The following is a 20683-nucleotide window of genomic DNA, read 5'->3' on the forward strand; positions in this document are numbered from 1 at the left end:
GACCTGAGCATCCTCATGGTGATTGAAAGAAGAATGACTATGGTTTCCCAAAAAAAGGTTGCTCAACCTTTCTAGGGCTGTCTTAACATGGTTGAGGTCATTCCTCTGGGTAGTGTTTTGATGTATATGAAAAGGCTAGATCACATATCTTGTTAGACACCTGTTACTTCACCATGCACAAGCTAGGCATAAAAGAATGTCAGGGGCCATCTAAGAAAATGAAAGTTTGTATTGAATTTATCTCTCTTTATAACACTTGGTAATGTCCAAGTATGTCTATGTATATCTACTCATTTTATCCTCATCATCAATGGAAAGTATCCCTAACTCCCTAACTTGAGTTTCATCAAGATTCAAGGAGAAAATGGTCTAGCACTTGGTACAAGTCCCTCAGATTATTATGAATATAGCTGTTAACTCTTTGCAGTTGGTAGACAAGGTAGTCCATTTCTTTCCACATATTCAGACTTTTAAAGAATAGAGCGTCCTAGAAATAAAGGTTTTATTAATTTCAATTTTATTTTGTGTGTGTGTGTGTGTGTGTGTGTGTGTGTGTGTGTGTGTGTGTGTGCAGGTGGGTGCTAATGCATAGAGTCCAGAAGAGGACATTTGAGCTCCTGAAATGAGACTTACAGACAGCTGCCTGGCATGGGCTCTGGGAACCAAACTCTTGTCTTCTGCAATTGTAGCTACAGCCATTAGCCACTGAGCCATCTCTTCATCCTTGAGTCCTGGGTTTTCATGATTATTTTTCCCTTCAGTCTAATGAGCACATATTTATTTATTTACTTTGCTTACTTGTTTGGGGGTAAAAGGTAAAGCATGTTCTTTTGCATTAAAATTGCCTTCTCTGATAATAGGGTGCTAGCTTGGTATAATGATAGGGTGGAAGCTCTTTCTTCAACACTGGAACTCAGGGTGGCACAATGTTTTCACAGCTGACACATCTGAGAAGAGGGCACAGGAAAACCCTTGTGGCTCATAACTGTCTTTGGGATAGCCAATGAACATTTTGTAGAGTGGTAGATGTGGACAATAGGTCTGCTGAAAGACGCATTCTCCAGGAAAGCCAGGGAACAGGAAATTGAGCATTAATCTCCATCCACTGAGTCACTGAAGGAAGCTTAGTTCTTCCACCCTCTGTGTGAACTCTGAAGGATTCCAAAAGTTCTGCATCTGCCCCCTGGTGAGAGACACAAAAACTTCATCACTACATGAAATTGTAGGAACTTCTTAAGGAGATTAGGACTGAGATAGTCAGTTTAAATATTAAATACTTGGACGATCTCAAAGTAGAGAAAAACTCATATTAATTTTAGTAGTTAACCCCAAAAGGAAGTCAAAAATACCCTGGAGTACAAACTTGGGAGTTGTCTTTTGTGGTCATCTGAACTGTTGGGCACTATCCTGGAACTCTCTCCATCATAAGCATGACCACGTTTAGGAGCTCCAGCTCTTTTGGACAGTGGAAGATGTTTCCATAGGGCCCTCCCTCATCACCCTTCCTGGAGCTACAGGAGGAACTCAGTTGTTGACTTTGCCCATTTGAGTCTAGAATAGAAATGACTGCTGTGGTGAAATGGCATTTAGATCCAGTTCAATATAAATGTCTGGTAGGGTTACTTTATGCTAAGCCACAACTTTATTGTGGTGTGACTGCTTCCCTCAGGGAAATCCTGAGACAAGAGTATGAGATTAATTATTTCTATAGAAACTGGAGACAAAAGAAGGACTCAAAAGCCAAACACTGCACTTCGATGAATAAGAGCTCTGAAAGGAGAAACATAAGAAAAGCTTTCCTCTACATAGACACTTTCTGCCATAGATAAATATACCACCCACAATATCCCAGGAGATTATTTATATTAAAAAGCAAATAGTTCAAAATCTGGGAATAAAGAACCCAAAGGAAAGGGAAGCGGCCAAAGAAGAGGACAGTTGTTGGAACACACGGCCAATTACCCATCTTGTCAAGTGGGACATGCCCAGTGGAGTGGTGGTATAAACAGAAGTATGACCGAATTATATCCCCCAAAATTCCCTATACTGATAGTCTCACCCCTAGTACTTCAGAATGTCACCGTATTTAAAAACAGTATTTACAAAGATAAGCAGGTTCAATGAGGTCATCGGGATAGCCCTGGCTCTCAAATATGGCAGTCAAATCACTACAGGTGGAGCTTATACGTAGGATATGCAAAAGGGAAGAGAGTCAAAGAGAATCATAAAGCACTGAGGTATCTACAAGGTAAAGACAAACTTACAGGATAGAGTCTTCCCTTGTGGACTGGGAAGGAACTGTTCTACATAGTTAAGTCACTCTGCAGGTTGATATTCCTGGTTTGGCTCCTAATCTCAAGTTGAGGTTTTGTGTTATACACCAGATTGACTTCTTGTCAGATGGTTATTGAGTTTTAATTTTTAAGAAAAGTCATCATGTAGCTCATACTGGCTTCAAACTCATGACAATCTTCTTGCCTGAACTACAGCCATGTGCTTGCTCCCTTTTAAATTTCCCTATGGTGGTTGGTATTGAACTAGGGTTTTGTATATGCCAGGCAAACACTCTGCCACTAAGTTATAACTCCAGCCCTGGAAAGAATTTTTGACATGAGAGATCTAGTAGTTCCCTTGGCTCTTCATGGAGTGTATTTTGAGGTCCCCTGACTTCTCTGAATGTATGCTCAGGTGGCTTGCCACTTTCAATTCAATACATAAAAGGATAGAACACTTTCTCCTTTACTTCAGACAGTTCTAGTGATTACAAATCCCTTGACACTAACCCATGCCAGGCAGGCTGTCGAGAGCAAGGACTTTAAGTTACTTAGCAAAGCTGCTACCCAGGGCCCTCCGTCCTCCAAAGTCTTTTCGATGAATACAATGATAACATAGGTTCAGATGGCATCCCCCACTCCCACAGTAATACACAGCTCCTTACCTCAAGTGGTGCGGCTTGGTTCCCTGTTCAAAGAACACTGCAACTACCTGGTCTTTTGAACAAAAAGGCTTGAAGAGAGTGATAGAGAAGCAATTTCAGTCTAAATGAATAAGTGATAACTCAGGGTTGAAAATGGCTACCTCAAAGAGAAGTATTTGAGCTACCTGTTCCTTCACTTTTTATCCCTACCCCGTGTGTGTGTGTGTGTGTGTGTGTGTGTGTGTGTGCACGCGCACGTGCGCACGCAAGCATGAGGCACATATGAGGGATGTATATTAAGTCAGATGGCCTTCTTTGGTGTTTTCCACAAGCTGGAAGATGTCCCTGTTCTTTACCACTGTCCCCCAAGCAAGCCCTATGGCAAGAGAAGCACCAGGAGGGTAATGGGTCTTCCATAGCTTTCTACAGCTCTTTCATTCATGAGATTCCCTTTGGGCAACACTCTTTCATTAATGAACAGCTATTGATTGTCCTAAACCCTGTAAGGAAAACCTAAATAAGATCAAAGCCTTGCAAACTTGATCTTCTTTGTGTGCCATGAATCCAAGCAAGAAGACTTGGAGTTCATTTCAGTTCCAAGTGACTCTAAAAGTCTACAATCCAAAGAAACTCACTGCCACCACCAAACCTTTCTCAGTCAGGAGACATTCTACTGATGATGGAATAGGGATGAATTAAAGATAACTGCATTGGAAACAATAGTCTTCTCAGGACAGAGCTGATCTAGACTTGAAGAATAAATAACTGCTCCCATGTATGGGCCGATGGTTCTAACACAGCTGTGCTCAATCCTTTAGTTCTCTAAGTTCTGAGAAACAGGCAACATTCTAGAAGTGAGAAAGCCAAAATTTTGGAGGAGTCAAGTAACTGGCCCATACTTATTAGCTGATAAATGTGAAATCAGTGTTACAATCTAAGTGGAGTGATGTCAGAATCGAATGAATGTCTTTGCAGTATATCTATGTCATGTGGGAAAAAACGTGTATCCATACATATCCATAAAACCTTAGAAGCACATTCATAAAACCACAGGGAAGAAATTGTATATCCACATTTCTCCCCCAATCTCTGTACAAATTTTGATATCAAGATTGATGTGGTCTATAGCAATGTACAACTTTCATTCCAGGGGAATTTGCTTTATAGATGAAGGTTCTTTCTTACTTCGGTAGCCTGACAAGTTAGAACCTAAAAGAAAGAGGACTGGTGATATGTCTCAGATATCGTCAAGTGATGCCATGAAGTAGAAAGAGCTGACTCCAACAGTTGTCCCTGACATGGACGCTATGGCGTGTGAACCCATGTGCTCATGCACACACACAAACACAAGAAGGAGTATATGAGGCCAAGGCAAATGTTTCAGTAACATTAGTCAGACAAACTTCAGGTCTTCACATTATTTTTTTCTTTTTTCTTTTATTTCAGAGCTGGGGACCGAACCCAGGGCCTTGTGCTTGCTAGGCAAGCACTCTACCATTGAGCTAAATCCCCAACCCCACATTATTTTTTTATGGGCTTTTTATTGGACATTTTATGTATTTACATTTCAAATGTCATCCTTTCCCTGTTCCCCCCTCTCCCATCCTCCCTCCCCCTACGTCTATGAGAACTCTCCCCCTCCCACCCACCCACTCCCACCTCACCTCCCTGGCATTCCCCTATACTGGGGAATCAAGTCTTCACAGGGCCAAGGGTTTCTTCTCCTTTTGATGTCAGACAATGCCATCCTCTGCTATATGCAGCTGGAATCATGGGTCACTCCGTGTGTACTCTTTGGTTGGTGGTTTAGTCCTTGGGTGAGACCAGCTTTGTTACTTAGAATATATTATTTTCTCAACATACTTTATTCTTTTTTTTTCTTTTTTTTTCGGAGCTGGGGACCGAACCCAGGGCCTTGCGCTTGCTAGGCAAGGCTCTACCACTGAGCTAAATCCCCAACCCCAACATACTTTATTCTTAAATGAACAAATACTTTTAAATTTGCAGATACTAATGAAGAAAAAAAAAACATGCTTCATGAGTCCGCCTCCCAGCCAGCACTTACTTGACATTTTCACCAGTAATTATAAAATAACAAATGTACATGACTTAAAAGTGCCAACATCAGAAAGAGAAAAAGAAAATGTTTTCTTCCTACTCTCATTTCCTCTTTCAAATCTTCTTAACACAGTCAGCTGCTTTTAAAACCTCTCTCTCTCCCTCCCTCCCTCCTTCCCCCTCTTCCTCCCTCTCTCTCTCTCCTCCCATCTCTCTCTTCCTCTTTCTCTCCACTAAGATACTCACACTTCTTATACTGTCCATTTTCTGTCTTGTTTTGTTGTTGGTGTGTACCAGAGAGACCTTATCCTCTGCAATAACTGAAAATAGACTTGATGCTTTTACCTGCCAACCAATATGGACATGTCTGAGATATGGCTAGCAACACAGTCCCTGCATTCTAGACACATTCATTTTGCAAATCACATTATATGTATGTTTTCACCTAATTCTTTTAATAGGAGCACACTGAGTTCTACAGGTTCCTTGGATTCTTCCATTTGCTCCACCTCACCTCCAAGTCCACACTGTACTTCATGGAAATGAGCCACAGTGCCTTTGCTTCTGGCCCTCTGCTGGAGTCAGCCCTGTGACAGCAGAAGAGATGGAGGAGAGAGCTAGGGAGGGTTGTGGTTCCCTGGCTCTCCCACTGATGTCCCCTATTTCTGGGACAGAAAGCCAGAGCTTTGATCAACCTGTTTCTTAGTTTGTTTCTATTGCTATAATATAAACTATCATGATTAAAAGCAACTTGGGAAATAAAAAGTTTATTTCCCCTTCTAACTTAAAGGTCACACATGGAAGGAGGTCAGGGTAGGAACTCAAGGCAGGAACCTGGAGGCAGGAACTGTAGCAGAGGCCATGGAAGAATCTGCTTACTGACTTCATGCTGTGTTCAGTTTTGCTCTTGATTTCTTATAAAACCTAGAGGTACAGTGATCCGAGCTCTCCTACATTAATCACTAATCAAGAAATCTCCATAGGCTCACCTACCAGCCAATCTGATGGAGACATTTCCTTGGTTGAGGTTTGGTTTTCCTGGATGATCCTAGCTTTTGTCAAGTTGAGAAAAAACTAACCAGTACAACCTCCTTCCTTACCCTCACTGAATCTTTGTAAACAGCCCTACTCTTTTGATGTTCTTCAAATCACTCAATTTGAATATGAAATTTGTTTCCTCCTTGGACTCTGACTCATGAATATGAACTGTGATGCCAATGATATTATCTGACAAAGAGGGACAAGAACTTACCTGCCTATGCAGAGTACATTAGCACATGGAGGACCTGAGCAGGATTCTTGAATGTGATTCCTGGATACACTCTCAACCTTGTACTCACTCCTCTCTGCAGTCATCTATTTTAGGAATGTGGCTTCCATGAAACTTCAGAGACCCACAAGATTTTTTTAATATACAGTGGTTTTGTGATATCTTATATGTCTATCTTGATGAATATGTGGGTGTAGTTTTTAGTAGTGCCAAGTCTATAAGTGTGTGTGTGTGTGTGTGTGTGTGTGTGTGTGTGTGTGTGTGTGTGTGTGTGTTAGGGGGAATTTTGTTGAATTTTGTTGTTGTATTGTTTGCATTGTCTTTATCTGGGGCAGGAGTGAGAAGTTGGTGGTGAGTAAGAGCCTATCACTGGAGGGTTATTGGGGAAATTTTACCAGATGTGTGTGATGGAGTTCTACACAGAAGTTTGAAGCAAAAGTGTACTTGTAAAATAATGTTGGAATTATGGAGCCAAATTTAAAAAGTAAAACATACACTATGATGCCTTTATTTCTTTATGAAATAAAATGAATCCCCACAAAATAATAATCCACATTTTATAAGAGTCTTTGTAAAATGATGTACATAGTACATGTGAGAAGGGATTGCCTATGAGCATGGAATGGGGCAAATCGATTAATGTGGGGGCCAGTGTACAGAAGGAGCTTAGACAGATAGGATCACTTACATAACTGCTTACAGTGATCATAAGCAACTATCCTCATTTTCCAAAATACTTCCTTAATATTCCATAATATTCCAATACTATCAAACTTAGGAGGGTTTTTTTCAAGCTGTTGGTTATTATCAGACTTGGTTCAGTTTACATTTCTCCATCACTGAGCTTCAGTGCCTTCTTACGTAACTTTGTTGGTATTGTTAGAATGATCTCATGCTCTCCAGAGGCTCATCGGCCTGATAGCAAAATGTCTTCAACTACTTGAAGAACACGAGATCACTCGTTCAGTGACTATACAAGCCAGAATAATGAAAATGAATGTGGGTACCATGTTACCATGAAACCCTTCTTCTGGTTTGAAAGTCTCCAGTGTCCCAGTGACCCCATGACATTTGCAAGGCAGGAGCCCATCTGGGCTCGGTTGGCATCACTGGATGCTCAACTCATTTCAAACTCTGTTTCAACCTCACGCACTCCTAATACATCAAAAGGAAGGGTTCTCTCTTCACTGAGCTGAGCTACTCAATGCTATGGAACACTCTCCAGGAGACCTTTTGTTTAACTAAGCTTTTTTTCCCCCTTGAACCACACCCCTCCTTTTCTTGGAAGAATTTGAACTTTTGCCAAAAAAATAAATGAATCACCGACGGCTCCAAGTTCAACTCAGAATTTACTAGCTGATAAATTGGAAATGGAGAGTAGGAATGAGGAATGAAGAGAAAGTGTAGAGAGGGAGGGAGGCTTGCATTTGGGGCAAGTTCAAACTCAGACTCAGAAGCTATTAAATGTCTGATTTGTGCTGAGTCACTCGGAGGAGGAGGTCAGGGGATGATGCTGGCTCCCTGCCAGCCACACACTCTGCCCAGGCTGATGAAGAGCCTTCAAAGGAATGACAGCAGGATTATAATTTCAGTGCTTTAAATATAACAGTAGAGGCCACATGCCTGACACAGAATAGTCAGCCTAGGTTTCTCCTATTCATCAAACTAGAGCCTGAACATATGTGTGTCTGGGAAGCCAACTCCCACTCAGCTCCTCTCCTAACTTCCCCCTCTCTGACCTTAACCCTGCCTACCACACCTCCTGGAATTGAGTCTCTCCAGATGCCTTGGGGTAAGGGTCAGGGCTGAGACAATACCTTTCCGTGAGAGGAGGAGATGGAGATGACATTAATGAAGGAATCCCTGAAGCAGGCTTAGGAGGTAAATGACGTCCATTTTCACAGGTAAGGAAGGGCTGTGAGCTTAGCAACTTCTCCCAGGTGACAAAGCTAGAAAATACAGAGCTGGAATATGAATCCAAAGGGTCCGCTCTGCTCCCTTTGGTCTTTACAGGGTCTCTTTCCTCTCAAACACTTTTATACCACTACACCTCAGAGGTGTACACTTCGTGTTTCAAAGCCTTGGCGCTTGGTGCTGTCTTCTGTGGCAAGGAAAGGCATCAAGAAGGTTCACTGTGGCCCGTCAGTCCCCCACATATCACTTTCGTGTTTGAATCCTGGTTATTAGACCATTCTGATGTTCAGATCTCTGCTTTATTTTGTGTTTTCCCTCACCACATTTTATCATGAGTGATTCCAAATACCCAGAAATACTTGGAGAATGGTGGGGGAACCCGCATGTGCTCGCTGTGAGACGGAGCAGCTAAGACTGGTTCAATCCTCTCTAGTCTTTTTTCCATATCCTTATTCATCTACCAAATCCATTGTGCCCTACACACATCAATGTAAATTTCACACATTAGCACATGATGTACCTGAACACTTCTATGTTCCCTTCTGCTTTCTGTCACACAAAATAAGCACCATGCCTAACAACTACCAGGACTTATAGTCAAGTGCTATGCCAAGCACTTTCTGGGTGCCACATAACTTGATCCTGGTGGAAATCTTATGTAATCACTGAAGTTATTACCTTTATTTTGCAGATAAGAAAACTGCATTGCAGTGGTTAACATCACATTAACATTACAGGTTGCTTGTTAAGTATTCCTATGGACTCTGCACACATGAGCTCTTTTCATCCATTGTCTCATGTGATATTCTAGGTCACTACTGCAGGTGAGGAAACAGAGACCTACGGAGAATGGCCCACCACACAATAACCACTAGAACTGAGTTGATATTTTTTAGAACTTTGGGATGTTCATCTCTGCTCAGCTTCTCCATTGGCTCCTGTCTCTAAGGCAGCATTCCTTTTTGTTAACATATTCTCACTGTTTGCCTCAGATGCAAGCAGGCATGTTAGAAATAGAATTCAAACTCAGTGAATAGCAGAGATGAAAGACCCATGTTTTACAGGACATTAAAAATAATGCCTAATAGTAATAAAAAAAAAACCCTGCATGGTATTGGTACAGAAATAGACACCATGAGCGATGGAATCAAATCAAAGATCCAGAAATAAACTCATTCACCTATGGACACTTGATTTTTGATAAAGAAAACAAATTCATACAGTGAAAAATTGAAAGCATCCTCAACAAATGGTGGTAGACTAACTGGATGTCTACATGTGGAAGAATGAAAATAGATCCGTACTTATCACCCTGCATGAAACTCAAATCCTCAACATAAAACTGGATACACTAAAGCTCATAGAAAAGAAAGTGGGAAATACCCTCGAGCCCATTAGTACAGGAGACAAATTTCAGAATACCAATGGTTCAGGCTCTGATATCAACCATCGATAAATGAGACCTCATGAAACTGAAAAACTTTTGTAAGACAAAGGACACTGCAAATAGGACAGATCTGCAGCCCACAGATTAGGAAAGGATTTTCATCAACCCCGAGGGCTAATGTCCAAACTGTAACAAAGAAATCAAGAAGTTACACGCCAGCAACCCAAGTAATCCAATTAAAAACTGGGGTACAGAGCTAAACAGAGAATTCTTAACAGAGGAATCTCAAATGTCTGAAAAGCATTTAAAAAACTGTTCAAAGTCCTTAGTTATCAGGGAAATGCAAACCAAAACAACTCTGAGATTCCAACTTACACCCATCAGACTGGCTAAGATCAAAAACTCAAAGAGACAGCCACCTCTGATGAGTGTGGAACATACATGGACTGGATCTAGGTCTTCCCCACACTTATGTAGCACATGTGCGGTTTGGCTTTCATGAGGATCCTAAGCAACTAGAACAGAGGCTCTCTCAAACCTTGTTGCCTGCACATGGGCTGTGTTCTACTAGCTAGGCTGCCCTGTTTGGCCTCAGTGGGAGAGGAAGCACCTAGCCTCAGAGAGGCTTGAAGTCACAGGGTAGAGGGGAATATCAAGGGGATACCCACTCAGAAGAGAATAGGATGGGGCATGGGGGGAGGACTGTGGGGAAGATGACCGGGATGGTGGCAGTGAGCTGGATATAAAGTGAATGTGATGGTTTGCATATGCTTGGCCCAGGGCATGGCACTATTAGAAGGTGTGGCCTTGTTGAAGGAAGTGTGTCTCTGTGGGGCGGGCTTAGAGACTCTCCTCCTAAGCTCCTCCTAGGATGCTGAGTCTGTTCCTGGCTTCCTTTGGGTGAAGATGTAGAACTCAGTTCCTCCTGCACCATGTCTTCCTGGATGCTGCCATGCCCCCGCCTTGATGATAATGGGTTGAGCCTCTGAACCTGTGAGCCAGCCCCAATTAAATGCTGTCCTTTACAAAACTTGCATTGATCATGGTGTCTATTCACAGCAATAAAACCCTTACTAAAACAGTGAATAAGTAAAAATAAATAAATAAATAAATAAATAAATAAATAAATAAATAAATAAAATTCAATACAAATAAAAAATAAAATAAATACTTTAAGTATGAGAAACACTGCCTGGTTCCTGTTGGCTCTAGGGGGAAACTGAATAAAGAACTTCAAATTTTATCCCAGACACCAGTGCCTCTTTCCTTACACAATAAAATGCCCAACTAGTCAAATTCCATGCTTCATGCCATCTAGGTAACAACAAATGACCTGTGGGCAGCCTGAGGTGTCCCAGTGCCCTTGTAATACGAGGCTGGGCACAGACGCATGTATGTAAGGTCATCAGACAACTTTTTATGCCTCTATCATGGTGGAACAATGCTTAGGATGATACAGAGGCAAAAATGTGCATGGAGCCACCCTCAAGGAGTTCAGAACTCACAGGAAAAGGCAAACATGCCCCTGTATAGCCGAAGTTACGATGGGATACTTCATTAGACAAAGGCGATCCTAGTGTGGAAGCACTTCTAAGGAAGAAGGATTCAAATTCTGCCGTTAAAGGCAAACTTGTGGGTTACCTGGCAAAATAAAAACAATATTTTAGATCGACATAATTTTCACCAACAAAAATGGGTTAAGCCCATGGAAATGATTGGGAAACTTCAGGGCTGAAGGCTCCAGTTGCTAAGAACATTGAATCAGTGAGCCTTTCACTGCTGTAACAAAATGCCGGACACCCGCAGCCTATGGTAGGAATGGTTCCTATGTGCTTGTGGGTCCAGAGGCTTCAGTCCACAGTCACTTGCCTATTGCTTTGGGCTTGTAAAATGCCAGTCTTACACAGCAGTGGCACTGCGTTCCTCTCAGGTGAAGGCTCGCACAAGATGCCCAAGACAGTGAGTGTCCTGTTTCTCTTGGGCTGGATCACAAAAGGCATGATGTAGAAAAGAAAAGAAAAGAAAAGAAAAGAAAAGAAAAGAAAAGAAAAGAAAAGAAAAGAAAGGAAAGGAAAGGAAAGGAAAGGAAAGGAAAGGAAAGGAAAGGAAAGGAAAAGAAAAGAAAAGAAAAGGAAAAGAACAACTTTTGTCCCAATCACAGGCTGTGACATATTCACAGTTGTTTATTTTCTGTCATCTCACTAGATTCCTAGAGCCATATCTCTAAGAGCTCATTGTCAACATCCTCAGTATTTCAGATGAAGGAGCAGACTACAGAGGCTTAATGATGAATTCAAGGTCACGCTATCCCAGAGAGAAGGAATGGCTGGTTCCAAATCTAGTGCCATTAGTGGAGTGGGAAGAGGGAGGGGAGACACAACATTTCTATTTTGTTTTGTTTTGTTTTGTTTTCCCAATCTGGTGCTATATTAACTGAAATGCCAGGGTTGGTGAGTGAAATCATGTGAAGAGTCTGAGAAATTAGCAAGGTCTAACCCTGGGAGAGCCTAGCCGCTTTGCTCCAGAGACTCTTTTGTCAGCTCTGTGGTTCTAAGTACAGGCTCAGGTTGACACTGTCTGGGTCTGAAGTGCAGTCAGCCACTTACTACTAGCTGTATGACCTGGGGGATGTGACTTCAGTTGCTCTCACTTGCAGGACAAAGACGATTGTACCTATGCACAAACTTGTGGTTAGGACCAAAAGCTATTTTATAGGTAAAACCCTTGAGCGACAACTAGCACTTATCAGTGGTCTGATAAAAGTATCTTAATCTGTCATTTACCTGATGGGACTTGGGTACATTGAGGTGCTCAAATGACATCAGGTGGCGGAGGATGGGTATTATAAAGATATGGTTTTCAAGATGTCCAGAAACTCTCTGTGGTAGAGTGCCCCAGATCAGGAAAAGCATGCTTTTTATCTTAGACCATTGCTTCCAATGCATAGTTAGCCCAGGGTTTCATGTACTTCACTGCAGAGCAGAAATTCTTATGCCAGCTGCTAATTTTCACCTGCTTTTCTTTCCATCACTTTGTAAATAGGAGATAAGAATACATTATATTCCTCCAACCATGATCTATTAACCTTTTTAATTTGCTTATTCATCTCTTTTTACCCCAATTCCCTCATTCTCCTCTATTCCTCCGCCCTATAGGCAACCACTCCCAATGGGCTTAATTTATATTCATTTTTTGATTTGTTTGTGTTCTTTATAAACATTTATTTCCTAGTCTATTTTCAATTGGAAAATAGTATTTTTTGTATCGTTATGCTTCTTGATTTTTATTTTTCTTTTCAATAAAAAAGGGTCTCACTGGATAGCCCTAGTTGACCTGAACTTACTCTGTAGGCTAGCCTACCCTCAGGTTCATAAGGATCCACCAGCTTCTGTCTCCTCAGTGCTGAGATTAAAGGTATGTACCACTGTATTCGTTTTGTACTCCTTAATTCTTCTCTAGAACTGTTTACAGATGTGTCTAACTATTGACTATTCATCCAGGCTCCTTTTTCTCTCTCTTGCACAGAGCGTAAATCCCAAGTCCACATTGCATTCTGAGACTGCTGCTGCTGCTGCCTCTCAACTTTGATACAAATTGATACAATTGTCATTTAGTCATTACTCCATTGCAATCATTCCAGATCTCTCTGTCACCACTTCTGCCTTGACTTCTCACTTGCGCTTTCATGGCATCTCTTTGTCCTTACCATTCCTTTTGGTCTCTTCTACCAACTAAGGACTTTCTATTGCTTTCTGAACAAGAATATTCAACAAACTTCCTTGTTCTTCTGCTTTACCTACAAATTTTGTGACTGTCTCCATTGGTTATTATCCAATAAAATTCAAGGAGGCCGAGTTCTTGCCTCTTAGGTTGTCTTTGGTGCTGATAGCTATACAGGAGCAGAAAGAAGTCTCCAGGGTACAGAGAGTCACGTGGTATTGGCCAGATTGTCCCGAGAGAACATATACATATACATCCATTCATCCATTCAGCATTTTATTTTAAATTAACCAAAACTTAGCTGCCTTGATGTAAGATAGCTAAAAATATTCAGCAGAAACAGTAATCCAAAGGCTCGTTCTACTTCTGGAGATAGAAATAGTCTGCTATTGTTCCATGTTTGTCTTTGGCACCTCTTTTCTTTCTTGCCTTATTTCTACCAATGTGCTACTGGGGAAACCCTATCTTTTGTAAAGGAACGGCATTTCTCTTGCTTCGTCATTCTTCCCTATGTCCATCAGAGGCTTGATGGAAGAAGTCTTTTCCTTTTTTTTCACATTGTAGGTAACATTTCTAGAAGTTTTTTCATTCTCCTCCATTCTGGAACAGATCCCCCTCTCCAGTCTTCTGTCATCACATACTTCACTTTATTGTAATTATTGTTTTGCCCAACGAGATACAAGCAACCTATGATACAGCCGCACCTGTGCTGTTCACCTGTCCTGCTGAGTGATGGACAAGCTGTGCTTCTAGGAGGCAAGTCTAAATTAGTACAGTTATGGGGACTTGGGGAAAGTATAGTTCCTGCATCGCCTTCATCACAGAGTTTGATACATGGAAATAAGTTTTTAATTATAAGGTTCTAAAAGATATATTAAGAGTATTAAGTGGGTAAAAATCTTTGGATAACATTCTGCCTATTAAGAGAGATTTAAAGGCTAACTGTTGGAGAGCAGATAAAATAATACTCAGATCCTAAGATAACTTCTTAAGTCAAAGATTGTGCTCAACAGGATGCTGGTGACGGAAGAGAGCCGGAAGAGTGTTCTGTCTAGATATTTTATTTGACTTGAAATAGAACTTGACTAGGAATTGGTGCAACTAGCTCAAATTACAAACCTATAGCCCAACAGAACTCAAAGAACATTTGCTCTCAGTGGATGGGAGGTAGCAGGGTGGTCCAGAAGCTTCCACATTGTTTTGGCCTCTTATCCAAAGAATTGAAAATAAGGGCTCACAAGACTGCTAAATTTGTGTGGTTCCTCTGCTTCCATGCTCTGCAGAGCTTTTTCTTGTCTAAGTTGGCAACCCTTAAGAAAAGCTCATCACACCTGCTGCAGAAGAGGCAGCAGCCAGCCCACACAATAAGATCACCATGGAGAGAGGGGGTTCAGACACGTTGGTATGGCACGGGCTATCAGCATTTTGGGAAAGTCTCTGGCTAATGAACCTGCCCTTGTAGACATTTTAGAAGAAAAAATCAAAGGAGAAATGCTGAGTCATGAGAACGTATATCTTCTGATCCCCAAAACTGTGACAATAAAGGTCATTCTGTGATAGCCAATTCTAAGATTGCGGTGCTGGTTGAAAGAGTCTACCACCAGAAGGAAAGAGTTCACTCAACCAGGGTTGAAAAATGCCAGTGTATTCAAGTCCAGTTTTCCTCAGACCATCAAGTACAGCCCTGACTGCACCATCACTGTAGTTTCTAACCCAGTGGACAATCTTACTTAGGTCACCTGAAATCTCAATGTGTTTCCTGTGCACCATGTGATTAGAAATGTTCGCAAACTGAGTTCTGCTAGGTTTTGCTATGTGCTGGCAGAGAAGGTTGCCCTTTATCCCAGTGGCTGCCAGGGGTGGATTCTGGGAGGACATGGTGACTCCAGTATGGCTCTGTAGAGTAGGGTAAAGATGGTAGGCATTTCTCTCCAGGAATCAAGCCCAGAAATGAGAATGAAAAGTGTAAGGGAGAGCTGGAAGGAAGAGCATGATATGGTGGTGGAAAGTACCTATAAAATAATTAAGGTGAAAAGATATACCACTGTGCTGTTGGGTTTTATGTGGCTGCCCTCCTTAAACCCATGCTGAAAAACCCACCTTGCATTCAGACTATGTCAACAGTGGTGATAGAAATATATGGCATTAAGAACAAAGTCTTCCTCAGTCTCCTTGAATCCTTAATTCTCAGAGATTAACCAGCACCATCAAACCAGAAGTTGAAGGTTCACGAGGTTGCAGAAACCCCAAGGAACATCTAAAAGAAGAATCTAAAAGGCCCATGTCTGCCAATTTCTAGGTTGTAGAAACCCAAGAGCCTACAATGTGATTAATCATGAACCTTTAGACTATAGCCTTGTATATAGGTCACAGTTTGTTTCTTCCCTGATTTGTGAGATGAGCTCACAGATCAAAGCCCAGGCTTGTTTGACGCTTAGACTATGAGCTCTTGAGCCAACAGAGTTAGTTACTGCAGTGTGGGAAAAGAAAAATAAAGAAAAGGGTAAAAGGGAGAAAAGAAGGGAAAACAGAGCAAGGTGGCCTTATTCAGAATAAAGTAACAGGACAGGTCAGAAAGGGATACATTGTCAAGGTCCACAGCAGACCACATGACTGGGGGTACTCAAGGGGCTCAGATTTTGTTGGGGTTTCCTTAAAGCCATTCAAGGGAAGGAAGATTTTGGTTATTAGTGGACATAGTAAGAGTGGAGTTATGTTTTATTTTGATTGATATATTAGATCGTACAATCATTTTTCTGTGGCCTATGTCCCTTTCCATAATGCATCTGATGTTAATCATAGGCACTAAATTATGCATAGGCACAGATGTTAAACAGGAGATTCTCCCAAAAAGCTTAGTAGAGAACACAGTTTTGCCCTCCTATGCATAAAAATGAAATTCAGGACATAGCAGACTTTCTATTCTTCATATCCACATATATTGAGAGTATATTTGAATAGAAAAGAAATTATCTGTTTGCTTGTTATTAAAGGCAAAAGAAAAATAACCTTTACAGTTTTGTTCAGAAAGGGATATACACATAGCCCGATACAGGTGGGGGTTCTGGGTTGCTAGGTACATTTGTTTGGGAGATCCGCCATACACCTAGTACAGAAAGTAAGGAAATAGGTTACCAAGATGGTTATTAGAAGTGAAGGCGTATGCAGAACCCAAGTGGCGCCTGCCTGCCTCCTAGGATTGCCTGTCTCAGTCTCCTTGAGTCCTGCTCTTCACATCCCCTGAGGCATGTAGCCTTGTGGGAAGAAGCAATCTTACTGCATGTGCTCTCGAATCCACGCAGCTGCCAAGCAGCCTCCTCTTTGGCTGTTGCCAAGGTGACCTTTGCCCAGCTTCCCATGAGCCATTATTTCATAGAAGCAGCGAATCATCAAATTCTCCAGTGTTTTTTGACTTTTTCTTTTCCCCTCTTACTGATCCATTTCTCTTCACTGACCCATGAAGACATGATTAAAGGTGTACATACAGGGTCAGGGCCTTTATGTGTTATGATCCAATGTGCACCCCACGATATATGCTGGCTATGGAGGTTCTCTGAAGGATTATAAGCAGAATAAAGTTAGTCCCTAACACACACAGTTTCCCAGCATGAAGAATTCACTGTATTTACATTTTTTTCTAGTTGCTACAGAAATTAGAAACAGTGGCAAAAATAATCCTAAGAAGGGATCCTTTGTGCTCAACTGTTTAAGAACAAGATTTTTCATAAGTATTTACTCAGCCCAGAATGAGGTCCTAAAGTGCATAAGTTCACCAGAGCAATGCCCACTGCTTTTCTTTGGACTTTCCAAGAGGCTCACAAGGCTCCTGTTTTTCGTGGCCCATCTGGCCATAAATTGCAATCGACATTAATTTATGAAAACAAATGACACCAGCCTACTCCACGACATTTTGAAATGGGAGAAATAGGCAGGGCATTAAGGCAGAAGTAAAATGAAAACATTCAGACCCCATAACTGCCCTGGCCACATCCCAAATGACACAAGGACTTTGAGTATCCCTAGCCCAATACATTCCGATCTTGTAAAGTGACAGAGATTTGGTCACAAAGATGTGAAGTGAGGTCTTTGTTATAGTGTGGTATGAAACAAAATATATCCAGAACGTTCCTCAGCTTGACTAGAATCACCATTCCATTTGTAGCCTTTGTGCCAAGGGTGATAAACAGGGCTGGTGAAAAGGTATTGGATCATCAAGATGAAGGGATATGTAGATGATGGCTCAATTAGTTCCCTTCAGGATGGGAATGAATTCATTCCTGGGACTATCATCTAAGACTTAGGAATGGGTAATTCCAAGTAACAGCAAAAGAACATGTGTCAGACACTTGTTTTGTTGCTGGGTCAAAACACCCAACAGAAGCAAATGAATAAAGGAAAGGTTGGTTTTGGCTCAAAGTCCCTGGATCTAGACCATCGTGATGGGGAAGTCAAGGCAGCAGGAGTCTAAAGTGGGCGGTTGGCAGCACTGCACTCATTTTCATGAATGACAAGGCTTACCCTCAGCTGGAATTCTTCTTCAGTGTAGGATCCTAGTCCATAGACTGGTACCCTGCAAGTGAGTGAATCTTCCCACCTCAATAACATAATCTAAATAATCCCTCACTCCCTTACTGACTTGTTCCTATTGCGATTCTAAATCCCAGCAAATTGTCAGTCAAGATTAAGTATCACAAGGTGCTTCCTAAGCACAGAGATGTAGACATGATTTTAATGCCCTGGTTATGCCATCTTCTCTCCAGCATTAAGCAAAAAAGATGTCATTGATTTATAATGCCAGTTAAAATAACTCAGGGAAAGATGTGATTAAGACAGTGCCTTAACCGCATGTCTGTGATACAGCAAGGCAGCTGAACCTTGCTGAGTCCCCACTTCTTCGGGTGGTTGGATCGGACACATCTAAATTTCACAGGCATGAATACCAGAAGTGAAAATAGATGTGTGCACAAGACTCCCTAGAGTTCTGGAAGAGACAATTGGCATATCTATAAAATTCCTGCTTCACCTACTCAGACCTTCATCTTAAGCCTAGTCTTTGATCTTCATCTGCCTAGCTCTCTGCAGTGAAATTACAAGGAAACGGAGATCCGCGTGTAGGGAGCTGCGACGTGCCTCGCCTCAAAGATGGCGCTGGTTTCTGCCTTCCACCCTCCCAACCATGAGCGCTCCTTATAGTAAACAAGTCCTTATTTGGCTATGCCTGCCTGGCCTGCTAGGTTCCGCATAGTGACAGCCTATCTGCATGACCCACGTGGCTTGCTAGGATTGGCCAGCGCTAGCTATTTAAGTGTGGTACGGGAGTTCCTGGGGTCAGAAGATTGTATCAAGGTTCCTGAGTAAAACTGTTTGGGGCTGGGGATTTAGCTCAGTGGTAGAGCACTTACCTAGGAAGCGCAAGGCCCTTGGTTCGGTCCCCAGCTCCAAAAAAAAAAAAAAAGAACCAAAAAAAAAAAAAAACCAAAAAAACAAAAAAACAAAAACCAAAAACTGCTTGAAGAAGATCTTCGCTGGTCGTGTCTTCCTTGCTGGTCGAGGTTGGGCGCGACAGGCCGTGCATTCTGACCCAACTGGAAGACATAAAGAAGACCATCCCCCATCCATGGCCTCTAGGTCAGGAGATATGACTCAAAGGGGTTGACCATACAGAGTTGACAGTGAGGCGAAGACACAAGACTATGAGCCTGCATTTCCCGAGAGAGATGTCAGAGCCAAAGAGCTCAGAAACAGTACCATGTGTGAACTGTGCATAGCGTTAAACACTGTCACTCTACCCACTATTAAATGTGGCTCAGTGAAAGTTACTTCTTCCCCCTGCTCCAAGGAGCAGCAAACACACCGGGTAAAAGACACAATAGAAGGATTCTCTTCCTTCATTGGAGGAAATATCATGGTAGAGAAGATCCTTTTGTCCCGCCATCATCAGGATAGGGTTCCTGACTGGGACAACTGAGAAACAGAACAAAAACCAGTACAGGATTACCTGGTTCTGCCTTTAATATATTCCACATAGGACAGACTTTGTTTCTTTCGTGCAGTACTGATCTGACTGACCTATCCAGTCATCTCCTTGGTTGGCACCAAGGGCCATGAACAATTTCTTTGCCGTAAGAAGCCATGTTGCCCTGGAAGGTAAAGTGAGAGTCTGTGGCCCAGAAGCCGGTCTCCAACACTGGTGAAACAGCAGGGCCTGTTCTAGACTTTCCCAAGGCTGACTCAAGAGAAACACAAATGCTATGAATCACTCCATGTGGAGGGAGGCGATGAAAGGTCTGTAGAGCCAAGGGGGAGAAGAGATCCAGGAAAAGATTTCAGAGATAAAGAGAACCAGGTCCTCAGCCAGGCAGCTTGGGGAGAAGAGGGTAAGGGAGGCTCTTCAACAGATGTTTATTAACTCGCTTCTGAGCTGGAGCAAGCCAGCTGTGGCCTTCTGAGGAACTTTTTCCATCACAGACCCTTGGCGGCAAAAAAAGAATAAAGTTGAAAACGGATGGCACCAGATTGGGTCCATGATTTATCAGTTTAATCTTGTCACCACGAATCAAAGAAACCCATTCAAGAAGGCAACAGCAAAGGCAAAAAAAAAAAAAGAGGATTCGATATGAATCAGTTATTTGAGGTCAATCTGGGAAGTTTCTTTGGAGCATTATAAAAAAAAAAAAAAAAAAGGAAAGACAATCCAGTGGTTTCTCGTTCAAATGTCCAGGGGATAAAGAATTTAATTTGTGTTAAGGCTGGAGCTCAATGGTAGACTGCCTGTGTGACGCCCTGGGTTCAATCCCCATCAACACAAAAGTGGTAGTTTTTTGTTTTTTTGTTTTTTTTTTTTATTAACTTGAGTATTTCTTATATACATTTCAAGTGTTATTCCCTTTCCCGGTTTCCGGGCAAACATCCCCCTCCCCCCTCCCCTTGCTTATGGGTGTTCCCCTCCCAACCCTCACTCCATTGCCGCCCTCCCCCCATAGTCTAGTTCACTGGTGGTTCAGTCTTAGCAGGACCCAGGGCTTCCCCTTCCACTGGTGCTCTTATTAGGATATTCATTGCTACCTATGGGGTCAGAGTCCAGGGTCAGTCCATGTATAGTCTTTAGGTAGTGGCTTAGTCCCTGGAAGCTCTGGTTGCTTGACATTGTTGTGCTTTTGGGGTCTCGAGCCCCTTCAAGCTCTTCCAGTTCTTTCTCTGATTCCTTCAACGGGGGACCTATTCTCAGTTCAGTGGTTTGCTGCTGGCATTCGCCTCTGTATTTGCTGTATTCTGGCTGTGTCTCTCAGGAGCGATCTACATCCGGCTCCTGTCGGTCTGCACTTCTTTGCTTCATCCATCTTGTCTAATTGGGTGGCTGTATATGTATGGGCCAAATGTGGGGCAGGCTCTGAATGGGTGTTCCTTCAGTCTCTGT

The 20683-nt window shown here is 42.2% G+C and overlaps 1 long non-coding RNA gene and 1 pseudogene across 4 annotated transcripts; one reads left to right on the plus strand and one right to left on the minus strand.

Moving 5' to 3' along the window:
- Positions 1–500: 500 nt before the first annotated feature.
- LOC108351952 (uncharacterized) lies at positions 501–20162 on the minus strand. Of its 4 annotated transcripts, none has more exons than XR_010055030.1 (5): positions 6228–20162; positions 5222–5320; positions 4582–4729; positions 2939–3006; positions 501–1183 (listed from the first exon to the last, which is right to left on the minus strand). It is a non-coding gene; the product is annotated as an uncharacterized LOC108351952 (long non-coding RNA). The 4 variants fall into 4 exon arrangements; XR_010055031.1 differs by having other exon boundaries at positions 17785–20153; XR_010055029.1 differs by having other exon boundaries at positions 5421–20153.
- Positions 14506–15761, plus strand: LOC102554721 (L-lactate dehydrogenase B chain-like; annotated as a pseudogene).
- Positions 20163–20683: the final 521 nt, after the last annotated feature.

Source organism: Rattus norvegicus, chromosome 9 (genome assembly GCF_036323735.1).
Source record: "Rattus norvegicus strain BN/NHsdMcwi chromosome 9, GRCr8, whole genome shotgun sequence".
NCBI classification, from domain to species: Eukaryota; Metazoa; Chordata; class Mammalia; order Rodentia; family Muridae; genus Rattus; species Rattus norvegicus.